Below are 22677 nucleotides of genomic sequence, written 5' to 3'. Positions count from 1 at the left end.
CGAAGATAATACCCAGATTCTTTACCGAGTCGCCTTGTTTAATTGTTTGGTTGTCAAAAGTTATTGGTGACTCCCACAAAATATTCAACTGAAACCACATTAAGTGAAATTCAAGAAATGGTTATTGATGCAATATATATACTGTATATATTTTTTTAGATACCCAAGTAGCTATCATTCCATATACGACCATAATAACCACAGAAACCAGCCAATTTCTTCTCTACAGAGCATAAACACAATATCTGAGTGGTTTAAAAAGCTAGGAGCTTTAGTGAATACAATCAGAGTTTTTGTGATATTGTCTGCTCAGATCACTAATGCACGCTTGACCACGTTGGAACAATGAGGAAATTAATTAGAAGACGAGCTCATACACCTGCTTGGAAACGTTATCAGGGAGAACCATCTGCAGGCTGCAATGACAAAACGTGGGTGCGAAAGTGTTGGAGCCACAACTTCTTCAGCAAAGTATTACCGTAATTCTCAAAACTAACAAATAACATCTACATAATGGATTTGCACACATGACTGAGAAAGGGAACAATTAGTTGTCTCCAATTATGCACCACATGTTGTGTTTATTTGTTGTTCAATTGTCTTTTTATGAATACCATTTTTCTCATATCATAGTGATGTATTTTCTAATAAAAGAAATTTGCTGAATAAGCCAGGTTTATATTTTTGTATGTTTGTTTTTAGTGTATTTAAATACATTGTTTTCATGTTTTGCTTTGTCATGGGTGAAACACTTTTTAACTAACGTTGTACTGTTTGGACACATGTCTACATAAATGACACTAACATCGGCAAGAAGAAGGGAAGAAATCATGGCACTTGGATGGCCAACTGTAAAGTCTACATCAAGCTATAGCCAGAGGTGGGTAGAGTAGCCAGAAATTGTACTCAAGTAAGAGTACTGTTACTTTAGAGATGTATTACTCAAGTAAAAGTAAGGGGTAGTCACCCAAATATTTACTTGAGTAAAAGTAAAAAGTATGTTGTGAAAAAACTACTCAAGTACTGAGTAACTGATGAGTAACCTGATTACGGCAACACATAATGCACAGAAACATAAAAATAGCAATGAGCAAATTCAGAGCCAGGGATATCTCTTAAGCAACTAAAATAATAATATATATTAAATAATAGTACATTAAAATAAAATAAAAAAATGGCACATTGAGCCACAATAACTTAACAGCACCATAGCCTCAGTAGGCATTCATTGATTTGATTGATTGATTAAAACTTGTATTAGTAAATTGCACAGTACAGTACATATTCCGTACAATTGACCACTAAATAGTAACACCCCAATAAGTTTTTCAACATTCATCAATTACTTAATAAATGACCAAGTCGAGGTGATCTACCTCATATATACATATACATACACACACATATCATTTATACACACACATATCATACATACATACACAAATCATTTATACACACACATATCATATATATATACATATATATATGTATATATATATATACATACATTTATATTTACAGTATATAATTTATATTTATTTATTTTGCCGTTTTTGTTGACATGTTGAAAGTGTTTTAATGAATATACATGGATGTTTAACACATAGATTTCTATCTTTCATGAAGACAAGAATATGAGTTGGTGTATTACCTGATTCTGATGACTTGCATTGATTGGAATCAGAGGTCCACGTTTTCAAATGGAGGAGAAAAAAAGTTCCTCTTTTCTGTCTAATACCACATGAAAGTCATTGGTTTTTGGCATCTTATCCGTCCAGCTTCCATATTCGTTTTTATACACTTTACAAGAAATACATTGGCGGCAAACTCCGTAGTTTGTTTGCGCTGGCTTTCGTAGACTCTTATTTTGTTAGCGCAGGCGCGATGGAGTGACACTTTTATTGTGAAGACAGGAACAGTGCGATCAGTCTTTGGGCTTTTAACGGGAAGTACGGTTGAAATAAAAAGGGTCTTTTAGCCTTTACACTTTTGATTGATTGAAACTTTTATTAGTAGATTGCACAGTACAGTACATATTCCGTACAATTGACCACTAAATGGTAACACCCCAATACGTTTTTCAACTTGTTTAAGTCGGGTCATGTGACTGCCTGGCTCTGTTTGATTGGTCCAACGTCACCAGTGACTGCATGTGATTGGTGAAACGCACGCATGCGTAGATTCTACTTTGAAGCTCTGTCATTAACCAAAACAAACATTAATAGATCGATAAAAAAAGTTGCGAGTAGCGAACTGAATGTAGATAAATGGAACGGAGTAAAATTAGCGTTTCTTCTCTATAAATATACTCAAGTAAAAGTGAAAGTAGCGTTTCTTCTCTGTAAATATACTCAAGTAAAAGTAAAAGTATGTTCCATAAAAACTACTCGTAGAAGTACAATTTATCCCAAAAGTTACTCAAGTAAATGTAACGGAGTAAATGTAGCGCGTTACTACCCACCTCTGGCTATAGCTAACAGCTACACAACAGCCAAGCACACTAAAGGCCTTTTCCCACCAAAAGTTCAAGAACTTTAAGTTCCTAGAACTTTTAGTCCCTGGATCTATAGGTTCCTGGAGACCTGTGTGGTTTGTGTTTCCACCGCATTTCACAGTTTAGGGTAGTTCATAAAAATCAAGCTGATGACATATGTGTGTTTTTCATAAATAATACTATGTAAATAAGCGAACACTTGAAAGTCATATTTCTTTTACTCATGTGTAAGTAAATGAAATACAATAATATAGAAAACTATATAATTTAAAAACGTAATGTATCATATTATACATACAAATTCCGGCGTTTGTCCATGCACAGTGTCCAAAACTCGGAAAGTCATCCCCTCAGTAAATAATGAATTCTTCAGGGTCTGGTGATTCCTTATGATCCATCTCAGCTGTAAATAACAATATATAAATAATAAATGTCTTTGTTTGTTTTACGGCTACAACATAAACGCATGAGATTCAGCATCAGATTTAGCGTCAAAATTTGGTTCACTCGGGGTGAGCAAATAACTACACAAATGACGTGACACTGACTCCTGTTACGGCATGTAACAAAGTAATTAGCGGATATTTGAAGTGAATTACATTCTTGCCACTCGTTATTCACTTCAGATTTATTCTTAAACTACAAGGTCGGAGTCCCAGTCAGCACATCGGTCTCGCATCGCCGCTTCAAAGCAGTATCAAAATAAAGTTTGTAAAAATTCATAAACAACATCAAACTGCATACTAGTTTAAAGACTACAGCTGAGTAAAAATGATAAAAACACTGCAAAATAGTTCTACTCATCACAGCCCTTCAGCATACAGATGGCACACGAAAGTTACTGCAAGTTGAAAGTTCCTTCCATTCTTCTTTCTCTCCAGTGTAATATGTAATACGCTGTGATAAAAATATGCAACAAATAAGAAATAAACAAGTTGTCCTCGCATACTCTAATGGAGGCTGAAATTTTGAATACAAAGTATTAGAAACGCCTTAACTGTATTCAACCAATCAGTATTCGACAGCACACCCGCCCCTTCAAGGTTCCTGAGAACTTCAAAAAGGCCCACCTCGCTACTAGGAACTTAAAATGTTCAGGAAAAATTATATCTATCTGGGTAGCTTTTTGGTAGAAACACAGGGGGTACTTTATTTACCCGGGTACACGAGGATGTTCATGTAAAGGTTCCTGTGTTGGAAAAAATGCCAAATCCAGACATCCGTAATACGTGTTCTTAATTGAACAATATTGCAGTCTAAACCATGTCATTGGTCAATTTTGGCAAGTATCAAAAAATCATAGTTTTATATTAATTACAGATGCAAATCTCTAAGACAGAAGCATATTTGAAAGTATCCAGTAAAAAATGTGTCTTAATCATTTCATTGTCAAAAACAATTACCAATCCACTTCAAAGTAAAAAAAATTGTCCATTCCAGACGGTTTATAAAAATAGCTTCAGTATTTTTCACATACCATTGTTCTCTGTTTGAGTCATTTCACTGAATCAAACATTTTCTAACATTCCACACGAAAATAATGACAATTTTTATGATTCGTGCTAATAATGTATCAAAACAATATCAGCATCAGCCAATACTCAAAGCCTTAAAGGCCTCCTGAAACCCCCTACTAGCGACCACGCAGTCTGATAGTTTATATATCAATGATGAAATCTTAACATTGCAACACATGCCAATACGGCCTTTTTAGTTTACTAAATTACAATTTTAAATTTCCCGCGGAGTTTCTTTTTCAAAACGTAGCGGAATGATGCCGCGTATGATGACGCGTGCGTGTGACGTCTTGAGTTGGAGGGGACATATTAGCGCAGCACCACTAGCGGCTAAAAGTCGTCTCTTTTCATCGCACAATTACACAGTATTCTAGACATCTGTGTTGCTGAATCTTTTGCAATATGTTCAATTAATAATGGAGAAGTCAAAGTAGAAAGATGGAGGTGGGAAGCTTTGGCCTTTAGCCACAAAACACACGTTGTTTCCTTGTTTAAAATTCCTGGAGGTGAAGCTTTACTATGGATCAGAGCGGTCAAGCGAACATGGATCCCAACCACTTGTCAACCGGCAGGTTTCGGTGAGAAAATTGTGGTAAAAAGTCGCCTCTTACCGGAGATCAGCGGAGCTTCTGTCGTGCTGCTGCTGCCGTGACTAATTCCCTCAGAGACTGGCATCAAGACACCCGTGGAGACACACCTCCGACTATCAGGTACTATTTAACTCACTAAAACACTAGCAACACAATAGAAAGATAAGGGATTTCCCAGAATTATCCTAGTAAATGTGTCTAAAAACATCTGAATCGCTCACAATGCAATCGCCTTTTTTTTTTTTTCTAGTCCTTCGCTATCAATATCCTCAGCCACGAAACTTTCATCCTCGCTCAAATTAATGGGGAAATTGTCGTGTTCTTGGTCCGAATAGCTCTTTTTATTGGAGGCTCCCATTAAAAACAATGTGAGGATGTGAGGAGCCCTCACACGGGTGACGTCATTGTCTGCGACTTCCGGTAAAGGCAAGATTTTTTTATTAGCGACCAAAATTTGCAAACTTTATCGTCGATGTTCTCTACTAAATCCTTTCCGCAAAAATATGGCAATTTCACGAAATGATCAAGTATGACACATAAAATGGACCTGCTATCCCCGTTTAAATAAGAAAATCGAATTTCAGTAGGCCTTGAACATTGATATTGTATCGTATCAAGATACCACTTGTAGCTCATAATAAAAGTCAAATATTTTCTTTATATTACTTCAAAAGCTGCCGGTGGCAAAGGGGTTAGTGTATGTGCCTCACAATACAAAAGTCCTGAGTAGTCCTGGGTTCGATACTGTGCTCGGGATCTTTCTTTGTGGAGTTTGCATGTTCTCCCTGTGACTGCATGGGTTCCCTCAGGATCCTCCGGCTTCCTAACACCTCCAAAGACATGCACCTGGGGATAGGTTGATTGGCAACACTAAATTGGCCCTAGTGTGTGAATGTAAGTGTGAATTATGTCTGTCTATCTGTGTTGGCCCTGTGATGAGGTAGCGACTTGTCCAGGGTGTACACTGCCTTCCGCCCGAATGCAGCTGAGATAGGCTCCAGCACCCCCCGCGACCCCTAAAAGGGACAAGCGGTAGAAAATGGAATGTATGGATGGATGCTTCACCAGCCATAGTTTCTGACAGTTCTACAGTACAGTGCCTTACATTATACTGGATTATTCTTCTGAATTGCTGTGTGAAAGGTCTTCAGGCACGATTAAACATTTTCACCACTTTTCTTTGAAATGCCTCAACACCTCCACTGTGGAGAAATAGATTTTAAGGTTTTCAATTCAAACGCTGAATTATTTATATGAGAGACGGCTCAAACTCAGCTCACTCTATGAAAGCATTGCTACTGTATGCACAGATGCGTTTACAGAAGGTCAAATCCCAGTGATTAGCGTATGACACCATTTGTCAGTGTGAATCATGAGTGGAGTGACCATATTATGATACATTGTGACTTTGTTACTTCCTCTGCAAGCTGTTATGAGATGGCTGGACAAATCATTACAGCCAGATAGAAATGTTACCTTCAAGTCCTTGCAATACCCACAAACGCCTCAGAGGGATTACAGCACTTTATGGTTCTATACAGATTGAAGTCCTAGTAAAAGTAATCAATTATTAGGTATACAATGGTACTTCGTTTTTTGTTAGTAATTGCTTTCAAAAAGAACAAATTGTACAAAAGGTAAATTCAACTTTCCCCTTAAGAAATAATTTAAATTGAATGAATAGTAAGTCGGACCCGTTTCCAGTGAGGGTTGGACCACGTCAAGGCTGCCCTTTGTCACCGATTCTGTTCTTAACTTTTATAGGCAGAATTTGTAGGCGTAGTCAAGGCGTTGAGGGTATCTGGTTTGGTGGCTGCAGGATTAGGTCTCCGCTTTTTGCAGATGATGTGGTCCTGATAGCTTCATATGGCCAAGATCTTCAGCACACACTGGATCGGTTCGCAGCTGAGTGTGAAGAGACTGGGGTGGGATTCAGCACCTCCAAGTCCGAGTCCATGGCTCTCGCCCGGGAAAGGGTGGAGTCCCATCTCCGGGTTGGGGAGAAAATCTTGCCCCAAGTGGAGGAGTTCAAGTACCTTGGAGTCTTGTTCACGAGTGAGGTGAGAGTGTATCGTGAGATCGACAGGCGGATCAATGCGGCGTCTTCAGTAATGCGGACGCTGTATCGATGGTGAAGAAGGAACTGAGCCGGAGGGAAAAGCTCTCAATTTGCCGGTCGATCTATGTTCCTATCCTCATCTATGGTCATGAGCTTTAGGTTATGACCGAAAGGACAAGATCACGGGTACAAGCGGCCCAAATTAGTTTCCTCCGCCGATTGACGGGGCTCTCCCTTAGAGATAGGGTAAGAAGCTCTGTCATCCGGGAGGAGCTCAAAGTAAAGCCGCTGCTCAAGTGGTTCGGGCATCTGGTAAGAATGCCATCCGAACGCCTCCCTAGGGAGGTGTTTCGGGTACGTCCGACCGGTAGTAGGCCACTGGGAAGACCCGGGACACGTTGGGAAGACTATGTCTCCCGGCTGGCCTGGGAACGCCTATGGATCCCCCGGGAGCAGATGGAAGAAGTGGCTGAGGAGAGGGAAGTTTGAGCTCCCCTGCTTAGGCTGCTGCCCCCGCAACTCAACCTCGAATAAGTGGAAGAGGATGGATGGATGAATCTGTTCCACTCACCTAAAAATATATACACCAAACCCATTTTATAGAATATTCAGTTTTAAATTCAGAAAAAAACGTGAAATACATATAAATGATGAGCAAAATTGACAAATAAATATTTAACATCACTTTTACCGTTGTTGAAAACTCTTGTTGGCAAAGACGGCGATGAGCAGAGAGGAAGGAGTAGATGGACAGGCATGAAAACACCATTAGGGATGGATCGTTTTCCAATTTGGACCGATACGGTACCAATTCCTAGGTATCACATTTAACACTGAGCTGATGATACATGTGATAAATGGATCCTTACTTAATATTTGAACGTTGTTTTCTATCAGGCATACTTGCTTTGTTGACATGGGAAATTACACTGACTGACGTCATGTCTGCAACCAGACATGACGTCAAGTGCAACACAAGTATCAAAATATGTTTTATTTTAGGGTGAATAGATACTCAGTGTAGTACAGTAATAAATAACAAATTTGGTACTTATACCCACTTTCATTCTTTTCTAAAATAATTGAATAGTGTTTCTCACATTTTTCATTCAAGTGCTGGCACCACAACATTCTTTGGCCTTCTGGGTGCTTCTTGTAGTCATATTCAATTAAATATGACAAAGTTACTAAGTGGGATTCTTTTTATGGCCACTCAATTGCACGAAATAATATGTGGGTAAACTGACGACTTTGTTACACCCAATGTTTGGTTGTACGATAACCAAAACTTAGTAAGACATCATTTATGTCATGTCTTTGTGATTATGTTTTGTTTGTTTATGTTCTGTTGGTTTTTGGACTCTTTGTGCACTGTTGCGATCTGCTGCTCAGATCTTCACGTGTTTGTTTTTTCATTCTCAGTCTGACCCGTTTATTTCCTGTTTTTGTCCATCACTATGGTTACACATCAGTCCACCTGTTAGTCTCGCCCCGCACACCTGCTACTAATTTTCACCCTCCTATTTAAGCTCACCTTTTCGGTTTACTCATTCTCGGATCCTAATTTGCCCACGCGCATCAGTGACGACTCTCATCATTCGTATGTATTTTCTCGCTAGCTCTCACGCCAAGCCACTTTATTGTCTAGCTTTCATGCTAAATGTTTTGTTTACTCTTTTGTGTCCTCGTACCAAGTTCTAGTTTTCCTTGTTTTATCCTAGCTTTCACGCTAGCGTCTTTTGTTTACTTTTTTCTCTTTACACCAGTATTTTTGTTCATAGACTTTTGTTATTAAATACCCTTTATCTTACCTATGCTGTGTTCTGCTTCGACGCATCCACGGGAAAACCACACCGGCATTACAATGCCGAAGAAGAGTCTTCACAGTAGGATCCGAGCATCAAGTTGTTTTTCCGCGTCGAAACCACGGGAGGAACCCTTCGACTTAGGGTTGTGGTTGGAGCTCGTGGCTTGGGAGCAGGAAAGACTCGACTGTGGGCCTGAAGTCTCCTCCGAAGCCGTTCGCGCTGCCCCGAAGAAGCGGGGGGTCCAGTGGAGAGGTCCCCCGCGCGGCAGTAATGTTCCAGCACCACTTATTCCTCCCCATGGACACAGCAAGTTTCACCCCGTCCAGGATTCACCCGTCATTACCGGTAATCCTGCTTGTTTTTTTTCAAATCATTCCTTAAGCTGCCATGACACTTTTTCTGACACAAGCGATGACGTCATTTGGGGAACGCCCACCGGTGACGCAACACCGGCCTCTGTTGATGACATTTTTTCAGAAGATTTTTTTTATTGTGGACGATATATCTCAGCCATTTTCCAAAAACTTGGACAGTAATAATACTTTCACACAGTATCAGGACATTTATATTGATTCTAGTCACCCTCAGTATATTGTTAATTGTCAAGATCAGCCTCCCATTACTTTGGCCCCGCCCACATCTCAGCCTATTTCACGTCCTACCCCTACGTCACCTGATTTTGAAACTGACCTAGAAAAATATAGTCCTGCCTGGATGGACGAGTGGTACAGGAGAGTTTTGATTGAACTGGAGCTGGAGGAGAAATTTCTTGCTGCTCAGAACAATCCTCTCCTCATACAGACTAATGGGGTGGAGTCTGCCCTCCTCCAAACCTCCCACCGCCCGCCCTTACGGTCAGCCTCTATCCAACGGGACCCCGTCTGGAATCCGGGTCTCGAGGGGAGGGCCAGTATTACTACTAAGCCTCCTAGACCTCCACCACCGGTGTTCACCCCTGTTAAACCTGTTAAGCCACTACGGCCTCCTAGACCTCCTCCACCGGTGTTCTCCCCGGTCAAGTCACGCCCTCTTAGACCTCCTCCACCTGTGTTCCGTCCGTGCCCTAGTTCTAGTTTTAGTCACAGTCTCTCTCAGAGTTCGAGTCCCAGCCTTCTTCGTAGCCCATGCTCTAGTCCTACTCGTAGACCGACTTGTAGACTGAGTCGTAGTCCAAGTCCTGGTCCGAGTTTCCGTTCTGATTCTAGTTGTAGTCCTAGTCTTTCTCGTAGTCGTCGTAGTCCTAGTTCCACTCGTAGACTGATCCGTAGTCCGAGTCCTGTTTCGAGTCCGGTCCCGAGTCTTGTTTCTTGCCTTTGTAATATTAGTACTGATTCCCCTCGTGGTCTTAGTCCGAACCCTAGTCCTTACCCAAGTTCTTGTCCGAGCCCCAGTGTTACTGTAAGTCCTAGTCTTTGTCCTAGTCCTTGCCCGAGCACCAGTTTGATTGTTAGTCCCAGTCCTTGCCCAAGCCCTAGTTTGACCGTTTGTCCTAGTTCTTGCCCAAGCCCTGGTATGACTGTAAGTCCTGGTCGTTGCCCAAGCCCTTCTCAAAGCACTAGTGTGATTGTAAGTCCTGGTCCTCTCTCAAGTCCTTGCCCGAGTCCTAGTGTTTGTCTTATCACTCATCATAGTCCTAGTCCTGCTCACAGCCAGTCCCCTAGTTCTCCTCGGCAGACCCCTGTGCCTGCTCCTCGGCTGAAGCCGACTCCTGCTCCTCGGCTGAAGCCGACACCTGCTCCTCGGCTGAAGCCGACACCTGCTCCTCGGCTGAAGCCGACACCTGCTCCTCGGCTGAAGCCGACACCTGCTCCTCGGCTGAAGCCGACACCTGCTCCTCGGCTGAAGCCGACACCTGCTCCTCGGCTGAAGCCGACACCTGCTCCTCGGCTGAAGCCGACACCTGCTCCTCGGCTGAAGCCGACACCTGCTCCTCGGCTGAAGCCGACACCTGCTCCCAGTCTGGTTCTCACACCAGCACATGACACTAACCTGGTTTTCACGCCAGAATTCGACTCTCGCCTGGTTCACACACCAGCAGCTTTTTCGGGCCTGGTTCTCACACCAGTTTTGAACTCTAGTCTGGTTCTCGCACCAGAAACTGATGTTAGCCTGGTTCTCACACCAGCCTCCGACCCAGAACTGGTTCTCATACCAATTACAGACTTTAACCTGGATCTCACTCCAGCAACAGCTCCAAAGCTGGAGCCGACTCCAGCAACAGCTCCAAAGCTGGAGCCGACTCCAGCAACAGCTCCAAAGCTGGAGCCCACTCCAGTGCCAGCTCCTCGACAAGCGCCGGTACCAGCTCCACGCCGCCATGCACTGCCGACGAGGAAGCTGGAGCCCACACCGGCGCCGCCGACGGGGCTGGAGCCCACACCGGCGCCGACGACGGGGCTGGAGCCCACACCAGCGTCGACGACGGGGCTGGAACCTTCACCTGTGTCGACAGGGCTGGAGCCCACTCCAGTGCCAGCTCCTCGACAAGCGCCGGTACCAGCTCCACGCCGCCAAGCACTGCCGACGAAGAAGCTGGAGCCCACACCGGCGCCGACGATGAGGCTGGAGCTCACACCAGTCACGACTCCTGCGGCTCCCAGGCCGCCTCCGACGACTCCTGCGGCTCCCAGGCCGCCTCCGACGACTCCTGCGGCTCCCAGGCCGCCTCCGACGACTCCTGCGGCTCCCAGGCCGCCTCCGACGACTCCTGCGGCTCCCAGGCCGCCTCCGACGACTCCTGCGGCTCCCAGGCCGCCTCCGACGACTCCTTCGGCTGCAGCACCCGCACCCTCGTCTGCTGCTTCCAAGCCTGCTGGGATTTCGGTGCTGAGGCGTCGTCCACCACGTCGATCACGGGCGTGGCCTCTGCGAGGTCATCCTCCTCGCCAGACACTCCCTCCTCCATGTCGGCCACGGATGTGGCCGTGCCCGGGTCGTCCGCCTCGCCGGGCACCTCATCCTGCGATGCGGCCACTAATGTGGCCTTTTCGAGGTCGCCCGCCAAAACTTTTTCGGCAGCAGCGTTCCACCCGCCGCCGCCACATGATGTGTCCTCGGTGGATTCGGGGACATGCGATCTGGCGACCCTCCACCGTGGCCTCCCTCCGCCCTCCCTTCGTTTGTGAACTTTCTGGTTTTGGGGAGGGGGTTCAAGTTTTTGTTTGTTTTTTAAGACATCTGGTATCTGTCTTTTGTTGGGGGGGAATACTGTTGCGATCTGCTGCTCAGATCTTCACGTGTTTGTTTTTTCATTCTCAGTCTGACCCGTTTATTTCCTGTTTTTGTCCATCACTATGGTTACACATCAGTCCACCTGTTAGTCTCGCCCCGCACACCTGCTACTAATTTTCACCCTCCTATTTAAGCTCACCTTTTCGGTTTACTCATTCTCGGATCCTAATTTGCCCACGCGCATCAGTGACGACTCTCATCATTCGTATGTATTTTCTCGCTAGCTCTCACGCCAAGCCACTTTATTGTCTAGCTTTCATGCTAAATGTTTTGTTTACTCTTTTGTGTCCTCGTACCAAGTTCTAGTTTTCCTTGTTTTATCCTAGCTTTCACGCTAGCGTCTTTTGTTTACTTTTTTCTCTTTACACCAGTATTTTTGTTCATAGACTTTTGTTATTAAATACCCTTTATCTTACCTATGCTGTGTTCTGCTTCGACGCATCCACGGGAAAACCACACCGGCATTACAATGCCGAAGAAGAGTCTTCACAGTGCACTCTTGTTTTGTCACCATGGCAACCATTAGTTTCACCTGCCATGTGTTCGGACACACGCACCTGTCACTAATCATATCTGAATTATTTAAGCTTATAGTTGCCAGGCAGTGGGCCTGGCGTCATACTCAACTCTCCGCTTATGACTATACTCAATACTCTGATTTTGCTATTCATGCCATTGACTCATGCTCTGCCAAGTAAGTTTTGTTTCATGTCCATAGTTTCTGCCTATGTGTAAGTTTTGTTTTCAAGCCACAGTTTAGTGAGTTTTTTTAGTTCATGTTTCATGTCCTCAGTTTTGCCGTTGCTTTTACGTGCGTTAGGCACGCTCGCCTCCGTGTTGTTTTTTTGTTTCCTTAGTCAAGTTTTTTGCCTCCGCTGTGAGCGCATTTTGTTTGGTACACTTTGAGTAAAATATTAAACATGTCTTTACCTTCACGCCACAACCTTTGTTCCTTTGCATTCCGGGAAAACAAACCACACCACAGTCCTCGTTTCGATAATTTAGGCCAAAGTTTTTGTTTTCATAATTTTTGAAAAACAACTTTGAGGAATCTGAGATACCACAGCATGTTTGTAAGGCTCGACGTGTTCTCTCAATGTGCTCGTAATACAAAGTACATTTTTAAAGACATCTTTACAAAAATTGCAAAGAAAAAATGTTTTCCAAGTTATTGAACACACAAATCAAATAAATCTGGGCCAGTTTTCTCATGTTAAACATGAAATATATCTACAACCTTAGAGCTCTTAGTGGAACATAAAAAGAAAGCAAACCTTTAATGAAGGTTGGTGCCGGCTCTTTTAAAAGACAAAGCCATTGCTAAGCAGGAACGAATCAGTGCTGTGTCACTGTGGTTATGTGATCTGTTTTTCTTTCTTGGACATGGCAGTAAAATTACTATTCTGTATCAATTAAAGTCTCAAGTCTTGCCAGGATTTGTAGTATTTGTGCATATGCAAACCATATATTGTATTTATTCTGCATTTGGGATTAGTCCTCCCTTTATCAATGTTGTTTAGTTTCATTGCAGTTATGAGCAGCATCTTGAATTATGTAGATAATTTAATTTAATAAAATCTACTCTGTTTTTGTGAAACACAATCAGCTGTTGAAAAATCTTCCAAACAATGTTTACATAGAAAACAATGTAAAGCCTATATATATTTTATAGATTAATACTATCCCTCTGCGATGAGGTGGCGACTTGTCCAGGATGTACCCCGCCTTATGCCCGATTGTAGCTGAGATAGGCCCCAGCACCCCCGCGACTCCAAAGGGAATACGCGGTAGAAAATGGATGGATGAATGGATAATACTATCCCTGGTGAGTTTAGAAAAATTGGTATCAGAGGAACTCAAGCTGAGTCAGTGTTTTTTATTGATTGGTTTAGTTAAAATTCTCATTTAGGGTAAGTACTGAAAGCAGATTTAGTTATAAATGATTGTTAACCAAGTGTTCAGGTAGTCTAAGGTAGTACAGCAAATTATTTTCCCATTATTGGAATTACACATCTTTTGTGTAAGACTTTTCCTTGCTACATTATGTAAATTATGGTGATTAAGAAAATGATACAAGCTCCATATCTAACTACGATAATTAACACATTGCCCTTGACAAATAGACGTTATTACTTTCAGGAAAAGTTGTCCACTTTTAATTGCCACTTTACTTTATGTTTATAGACTAAAGTTGATATATTCTGTCAATCTGAGAGAAAAAAATTCTAAAAAGACGTCCGACATAAAATAAAAAATAAAAATTAACACTAGGAAATCTTTCTGTCAATTCTGGTAGAGGAAAACATTTAACAGAAAGGGAGGTCAAAGTGGGAAATGGTTTTCAAAAGAAATTTCTCACAAAACTCAAAATCACACATATTCATGAAGGGGCTCTTTGCAACATTTTTAAATGTTACATAGAAAAAAAAATCATTGAACAAGAAGACCACAGGGTTATGTACACTGTCAGACTGCCTCTTGGATCTTGACCTCCCGCTTGGACACGGACCTTTTGACACCTCGCTATCGCCCTTTCCAGCGCCTTTTGGATTTGCCTCTCACTCAACACTCACGTAACACTCAGCAATTAATTCCTACACATAGTCACACACCATACACACTTTGAATCTACTCACACTCCATTATCTTGTTTATTTAGATTATTGCTTGATATATATATATATATATATATATATATATATATATATATATATATAATAAATCATAGAGTAAATACTACGCCCCCTTAGGTTTGTGCCGCACCCACTCCAAGGCTGGCCCCTGAGCCAGCACCCGCTCCAAGGCTGGTCCCTGAGCCGGCACCCGCTCCAAGGCTGGTCCCTGAGCCGGCACCCACTCCAAGGCTGGTCCCCGAGCTAGAACCCACTCCTAGACAGGTTCCCATACCAAACCCGCTCTTAGACTTGTTCCCATGCCAGTACCCGCTCCTAGACTGGTTACCATACCATTACCTGCTCCTAGACTGGTTCCCATACCAGTACCAGCACCCAGACTGGTCCTTGAACCAGTACTAGCTCCAAGACTGGCCCCCGTACCGGTACCTGCACCCAGACTGGTTACCGTGTCAGCAGCACTGGCTTCAGCACCATGTCCAGCACCCCCTCCTGCTCCACGGCCAGCCCATGCTTCAGCACCTTGGCCAGTTCCTCAGCCTGCTGGTAACACTCAGCAATGAATTCCTACACATAGTCACAAACCATACACACTTTGGATCTAGTCACACTCCAGTCTTTGTTTATTTAGAATATTTAGTAAGCGTGTTGCAAATGATGTACGAATTTATAACAAGTGCAAACGTGGTGCAGACCGCCTTATTTAAATGAGGTTTTTGGGTGTACTACCAGCACTATGTGCACATCGAAGGGGAAAAGTGTTCTGTGGTCTGACGAGTCCACATTTCAAATTATATTTGGAAACTGTGGACATGGTGTCCGCCGGAACAAAGAGGAAAATAACCATCCGGATTGTTATAGGCGCAAAGTTCAAAAGCCAGCATCTGTGATGGTATGGGGGTGTATTAGTGCCCAAGGCATGGGTAACTTACACATCTGTGAAGGCACCATTAATGCTGAATGGTCCATACAGGTTTTGGAACAACATATGTTGTCATCCAAGCAACGTTATCATGGACGCCCCTGCTTATTTCAGCAAGACATAGCCAAGCCACGTGTTACAACAGCGTGGCTTTGTAGTAAAAGAGTGCAGATACTTTCCTGGCCTGCCTGCAGTCCAGACCTGTCTCCCATGGAAAATGTGTGGTGCATTATAAAGCGTAAAATACGACAGCAGAGACTCCGGACTGTTGAACGACTGAAGTTCTACATAAAACAAGAATGGGAAAGAATTCCACTTTCAAAGCTTCAACAATTAGTTTCCTCAGTTCCTAAACGTTTATTGAGGGTTGTTAAAAGAAAATGTGGTGTAACACAGTGGTGAACATGCCCTTTCCCAATTACTTTGGCACGTGTTGCAGCCATGAAATTTTAAGTTAATTTTTATTTACAAAAAAAATTTGGTGTATGCGTTTGATCATTAAATATCTTGTCTTTGTAGTGCATTCAATTGAATATGGGTTGAAAAGGATTTGCAAATCATTGTATTCCTTTTATATTTACATCTAACACAATTTCCCAACTCATATGAAAACGGGGTTTGTATTTTCAGCAATTTCCTGTAGATGGATTAATCTACAGGAAAATGCATACTGCAAAAAGTTTAGTTTTTTTCATAAATTAAATATGTCATAATAATATATTTGATTAAATAAAAATGTTTTTATTAGGAAACACCAGCAGACAACAAAACGTATCAATTTAATTTGTTTCAATAAGCCCCTTAAGTCATCCAGGAGATATAAAATAAAATACAAATATTGCTGAATAGAAAACATGTCTAATATTTATAATTTTGACCAAGTATGGTGACAAGCATAGTGTATGTAGATTAATCAAAATCATTTCATTTGCATTTCCTCTTCCCAGTAGGGTGTTCTGAGGATCAGCACATATTCTGCAAATACTATATATACTGTACATCTTTTGTGCACAAGCTATAGTGGATCAGCTTTGCTTGTGTTATCAAGTTTGCACGTGCTTTAATACATGGGAACCTTTATTTGATCAGACCCGAAAATTTTGCACTAGTTTCCATATGCTGTCTTGGCTATTGCATGGTCAAACACATAACTAAGTAGTCCGTTTGACCACATATCATTCTGCGGAATTGAGTGCCACAACAAATAATCCCATGCATTGTTGAAGAATGGATAGTGGCTAGGACAATATCGATCAATTCCAGCCACGGAATCCTTTAATCAACTTTTTGTATATGCGTGTGGTTTATTTGTTCATTGAATGTACACAGAACAGTGAACAACTCAGTCCGCCTATCCTGCTTGGCACAGATGGTAGATTGTCCGTACCAGCAACTTGAGGGTTCCAGGCTCAATTCCAGCTTCCGCCATCCTGGTCACGGCTGTTATGTTCTTGGGCAAGACATTTTACCCTTGTACCTGATTAGTCTTGGTTTGTGCCTTACAAGGCAGCTTCCCCCATCATTTAGTTAATGTTTTTGGTGAATGAGTGAATGTAATGTATAATGTAAAGCACTTTGAGTATAATTCCAAAATATAGTAAAGTGCTGTATAAATGCTGACCATTTACCATTTTCCCATGTCGGTGCAAGATTAATCAAGTGCTGAGTCCTCTACGCTGTTTACGTGATAAGGCATGCAAGTGCACAGTGTACTCTGAGTGTTCGTAACAATACTACCACTGGCATATTCTTTAGTACAAAAGACAAACGTGTCCTAACCATAAAAAAACAGAAAACCAGCTAAACAAAAATGTTCACATTCATTGTTTTAGCAAAATTGGTTAATCTAATCAGCACAGCCATTGTTTTAGCAAAAACAATGGCTGTGCTGATTCAACCACAAAATTCCACCTACTTAATTAAATTAATGATAAATACAATATTAAACGACTTTGCTCAGCATGAAAAAGTACATTAAATAAATGTAAAGGAAACTGATGCGAACCAGAGATGTACATCAACCACGTATCTTTATTCAGTGTGTGGGAAAGTAGTCTTTAATGATGGCAGCTAGTCTTGCTCATGAAAATAGATAGTTTATCATAGAAAATGATGTAATTAACACTTTAAATTACCTCATAATTTATCAAAAGCCTTTGCTTAATGTGGCTTTAGGTGGTGTCAGGAGTAATGCCATTATTTTAATTTGGTATTGTAATGTTCAAATGTTTTATTAGCTATTGATATTTTTTATATAATGCAACATTTTACGTTTGCAGATTTCTCCTCTTTTGCATGTGTTTATTATGGTGGTTTTGGTTTGCTGTCATCTCTGTGTTTGAGGGTTTCGAATGTTGCTGCCACCCTACTTAAGGGATCAAAAATTAGGCCTTTTGCTGAAGTCAGTGAAGGACGTTCGGGTACAGCAAGTCCTGCTCTGAATAATTTGGTGTGATTTCTTTTAAATCATTTGGTTTCCCTTTACTTCACAGTGTAAGGTGGAGACCCTTTGTCAGCGCTTACTGTTTTATCCAATCTAATTCATTCCACTAGTAATATCGACATTACTGAAATTCCAGCCCACGTTGTCACTGTTACCTTAGTAAGGTAGAGCCAGACAGAGATTAGTAGCATTAAGAGAACCAGCCTTCAAGGTGGACATAGGGAAGTTTTTCAAAAAAAGTAAATTCTTACAACTTCTAGAAGTACAATGAGCTAACTTCCACCAGTCCCATGTAATAATGAACAGGGGTCCCCCCTTTTGATAGAAAAAAACACCTGGCTAGCAAAGCAAGTCAAATTGTTAGCATGATGGTGATTGATTTATGCCACCTGTTTCAGCCCTTTTTTAGCTCATCTGTACAACGTTTCACTGCTTGCAAGTTGCCTTGTAGCTTTTCCATGCAATAACACTGTCCTTATGTGTTTGGGTCATCTCCTGCTTACCAAAGATGCCTTAGCTTTCTTCCAGTTCCAGTTTCAACCATTCAGATTTATTCAGTGTTTGTTATGTGATTTTAATACAGGGCCTAAAAGTTGTAAGTGAAACGATCTTACAAGTGCAAAAAATCTTTCGCTTGCACACTTTGCACACTCGCATCCTGTCAATGTCCTGGGGGCTCAGTGCCCCCAGCTCTTAAAACCCTAGTGACGACCCTGTTCCGAATCGAATTGTTGAATCTTTGATGATTTGAAGACATTCCTAGGTGGCAGTAATGCACACCAAACGTTGCTTGCCACCCACCCAATCAGTCAATCAATCAATCAAAGTTGTTTTATATAGACCTTAATCACAAGAGTGATCAAAAGGGCTGCACAAGCCACAACGAGATCCTCGGCTCAGATCCCACATCAGGGCAAGAAAAAACTCAACCCAATGGGATACAATGAGAAACCTTGGAGGGGGACGCAGATGTGGGGACCCCCTGGGGGACCGGTGCAATGGAAATCGAGTGGATCGAGTTGACAGTGTGCGAGTCCAGTTCATAGTGGGGCCAACAGGGGATCATCTTGAGTGGAGACAAGTCAGCAGCGCAGAGACAGATAGATAGATAGATAGATAAATAGATAGATAGTACGTCACCAACGTATTTACGTCACCAACTGATGCACAGAGGAGTGATCCACCCCGGGTCCCAACTTTGAACAGCTAGTGCATCATCTGTGGTCACCTAATAACCTTTCCACACAGGATAGGGAAGCAGAGCAGATATGACATGGCAGATCAACTGGTCTAAAAGGTTGGTCTAGTTAAAGGCTAGCATATACAAATGAGTTTTGAAATGGGACTTAAATGTTTGTAAGCAAGAGAAAATGATGAAGTGTGACAGTTTAACAAGCTGAATAAGCTGAAGTGACACAATAACAGCCATAATGGCTGGCACAGGAGAAGAATAAACTGACTTTGAATTGTGGGACATCCTTAAAAATACATTTTAAGGCTAGCACAGTTGGTTATGTACAATTCAGAGGTCAACTAAAATCTGCTAATACGCTCCACAAACCCTGTGACTCGGTGGGTAAATGTACAAAAAAAATAGCTGGAAGGATTTTCTGGTCATATGCAGCTTGAAAACACAAACTGATGAAAACAGGTCTTTATCATTCCTGTCGTGTGTGTGCGTCTCAAGAAAATGAGTTTGATAACGCTTATCCAGCAAAGCACACACATATTACAGTATTTTCAGCTTTTTCTCCAGTTTTACAATAACTCAAATGAAAAGGAAACAACAATCTATATTTTGGTAAATATAACAAAGGTACTGTGAGAATTGTTTAAAAGGCATACACTTTGAGGAGTGATGACTCTGAAAAATCAACAGAAAGTCAATATTTTCATTTCTGAAACAACAAAACAGTACCGTATGAATGTAACCTTCCCACATTTTTTTGCCTGATAGTTTGTGGTCTTCTAGGATGGAAAAGTAGTCATGACATTTTGATGAATCCTCTTGGACCATACTATACATCACTTTCTCATGCTGAGAAAATGTACGGCGTTCGTTCGTTCCATGTAGTGATATGACTTGAGCTGATAAGTCTTTTGTCAATGTTCCCAGAGACGATCAGGCTCTGGTTGCTACCCTTTAAAAGTCACATCTTTGCTCTTCTCTTTCAGATATGTATCTTTGCAGACAAAAGCCAGAGAAAACTACCCCAAGATTTCACTCTACTTCTAGAATGCTAATGTGACCAGGAGTATCGTTATTTGTGAATTAAAACACCAGTCCCCTAAAAGGAGAGGGATCCTAAAGACTTGCCACTCCCGTTAATGCTTGTGATTAGACTGACCATATATCCTCTTACCCCTGGACATGTACGCTTTTGAAGGGCTGTCTGGGCTGTCCGGGTGGGGTTCCTAAAATGCCTCATATGTCCGGCGTTTTGACTCAGGGTTGCGTGTAGTTACAATGCACGTACAGGGTTAAAAAGATGTGCGCACGCAGCAAATTTCATGAGGGAGGGGCAGAGGCAGAGAGAGCGTAATAATGGATTGATTGTTATTTGATGCATAGTTGATCAACAGCCATAAAGGTCACACTGAGGGTGGCCGTATAAAGGACTTTAACACTGTTGCAAATATGCGCCACACTGTGAACCCACACCAAACAAGAACGAAAAACACATTTGGGGTAAACATCCGCACCGTAACATAACATAAATACAAAACAACAAATACCCAGAACCCCTTGCAGCACTAAATCTTCCGGGACGCTACAATATACACCCCACCCGTTGCCCCCTACCGCCCTCCACCTCAACCCCGATTACGTCACATCAAATATTGCATTTTGAAAAATAACTTTGGTTGGAAGATATTGCATATTTTGTGTGTTTGCCTTAAAAAAAACGTTTTGTTTGACAAAACAAGGGCGGAAAACAAAAAAACATAAATTTTTTTAATGTTTTGAAATGAGGTATGGATCTGAAGTTGATGTAGACTCCAGAGATTTAATCGTTAAATATAAAATATATCTATGCCCTGGCACACCATTATCATCATTTCATGACCAAAGCAAAACACTTTTTACACTTTTATGCTGAAATAAATACACCTACAACTTATTCAAATACAAAAATAGAAAAAACTACCTGCAGCGGTAAAGTTTAGATCCATGAAGGAAAGAAGAAAGTGAATGATTGTTTATAACTGAATACATTTACATATGCATACTAATTTGTTTTCTTTTTATATTATTTCTTTTAATGAATTAAGTAACGTTTCTTACCAACTTTTTGCAAAACACAGTATAATAATGTAAGATATAACAGGACAATCATTTGTTTTCAAATCGCTTACAAAAAAGTGAGACCCCCAAAATTTACTGTGGGACCCCATTTTTATGACTTGATGGGGTCCATTGGACCTCATTTTGAAAATTCCTGCGCCAACACTGCTGTCAACAGAGGAGAAAAAATGCTCTATTTAAATAAATATATTATTTATAAAGCACGTTCAAGTATCAATGGCAAATTTTCACCTAGTCCCGGCCTTCGCACACATATATGTGTCCTCTTTTTGGGATTTCAGAATATGGTCAGCCTACTTGTGATAGCAAAGACAGGCGGAGGCTCTTTTAGCAAGGTTACAAAAATAACAATTTTATTCAATATTTCATAAGCAATAGAGTTAAACTAAAGCAACTTGTGCCAAGAGTAGAACACATAACCAGATGGCTCCTACTATGCATTAAAAAGGTTGAAAACACGGCACACGAAAGGTTCAAATACTGTATATTGTACTCAAACATCTAAAAAAAACTGCATCCTTGCATTGTTCTATGTTTTCAAACATGCAGGAGACATCTACCATTTTAAAGGCATTTTAGAAGGAGTCCTGCAGTGCATCAACATTGAAACCACTTTTTATTTTTAATTAATTTTACCGGCCTTGGAGTGAGGCTGCACTTATTCCGCTCAAAACGCACACATTGCTTATTCTGCTCACTTAACAGATGCAATCCACTTTGCACAAGTTAAGTAGATCAGCTTTGCGTGTGCTGAATTTCCTCTCTGGGATTATTAAAGTATTTCTTATTCTGATTCTATCAAGTTTGCATATGTGTTAGTACAGGCACACCTTTAGTAAATCAGGCCGAGTCTTGTGTTGGTGTTTTCCCATGTTCTGTGCTTAATTCCTCTCCAATGCACTTATTATCTAGGTCCACTTCCGTTTTGGTGATGTATGCAGCAGCTTCACCCTGTCTCCTAGCACACCTGTTCAGAGTTGATACTCTAGTCTAATTAAGTTCAGCTGGTGTCTTTGTCGTCGTCAGAACATTGTGTTTTGCGGATGCTTTTGTGTTCAGCCTGCTTATGCTACTTCTGATAGGTAAACTGTTTTGCTGACTGCCAGCATTCTGTTAGTTTACGCTGTAACCTGTTTAGCTTTTGTACTGCTTTGCTTTTCCTATGCTTCAGTGCGCTGGCATGCCGTCTGCTTCTGCTTTCTGCATATTAGGATCCCAACAAATATTGCTATCATGCGACCCAAGCGTCACACTTTGACAAGTTTTTTTTTTTTGCATCAGGTCCTTAAAAACAGCAGATTGTCGGGAATCCACAAAATGAGACTAATAGTTCGGACCTCATGGCCCGACAGTACCTCTCTGAAAATGTGGCCTTCCACTCACTTTAGTTGAATAGTCCTGCAATTGCATATCATCTAAAGTTATGCAAATATTCAATCCAAAGATTTTGTTTTGTTATTAAAATAAATGCCCAAATATCTGCTTGTCACCTCAACTCATGATTTCAAAGTGAGTTAGCAATCATAAATGATAAATGATAAATGGGTTGTACTTGTATAGCGCTTTTCTACCTTCAAGGTACTCAAAGCGCTTTGACACTACTTCCACATTTACCCTTTCACACACACATTCACACACTGATGGAGGGAGCTGCCCTGCAAGGCGCTAACCAC

This window comes from Nerophis ophidion, linkage group LG09 (assembly GCF_033978795.1).
Source record: "Nerophis ophidion isolate RoL-2023_Sa linkage group LG09, RoL_Noph_v1.0, whole genome shotgun sequence".
NCBI classification, from domain to species: domain Eukaryota; kingdom Metazoa; phylum Chordata; class Actinopteri; order Syngnathiformes; family Syngnathidae; genus Nerophis; species Nerophis ophidion.
This window is presented reverse-complemented; position numbering follows the sequence as displayed.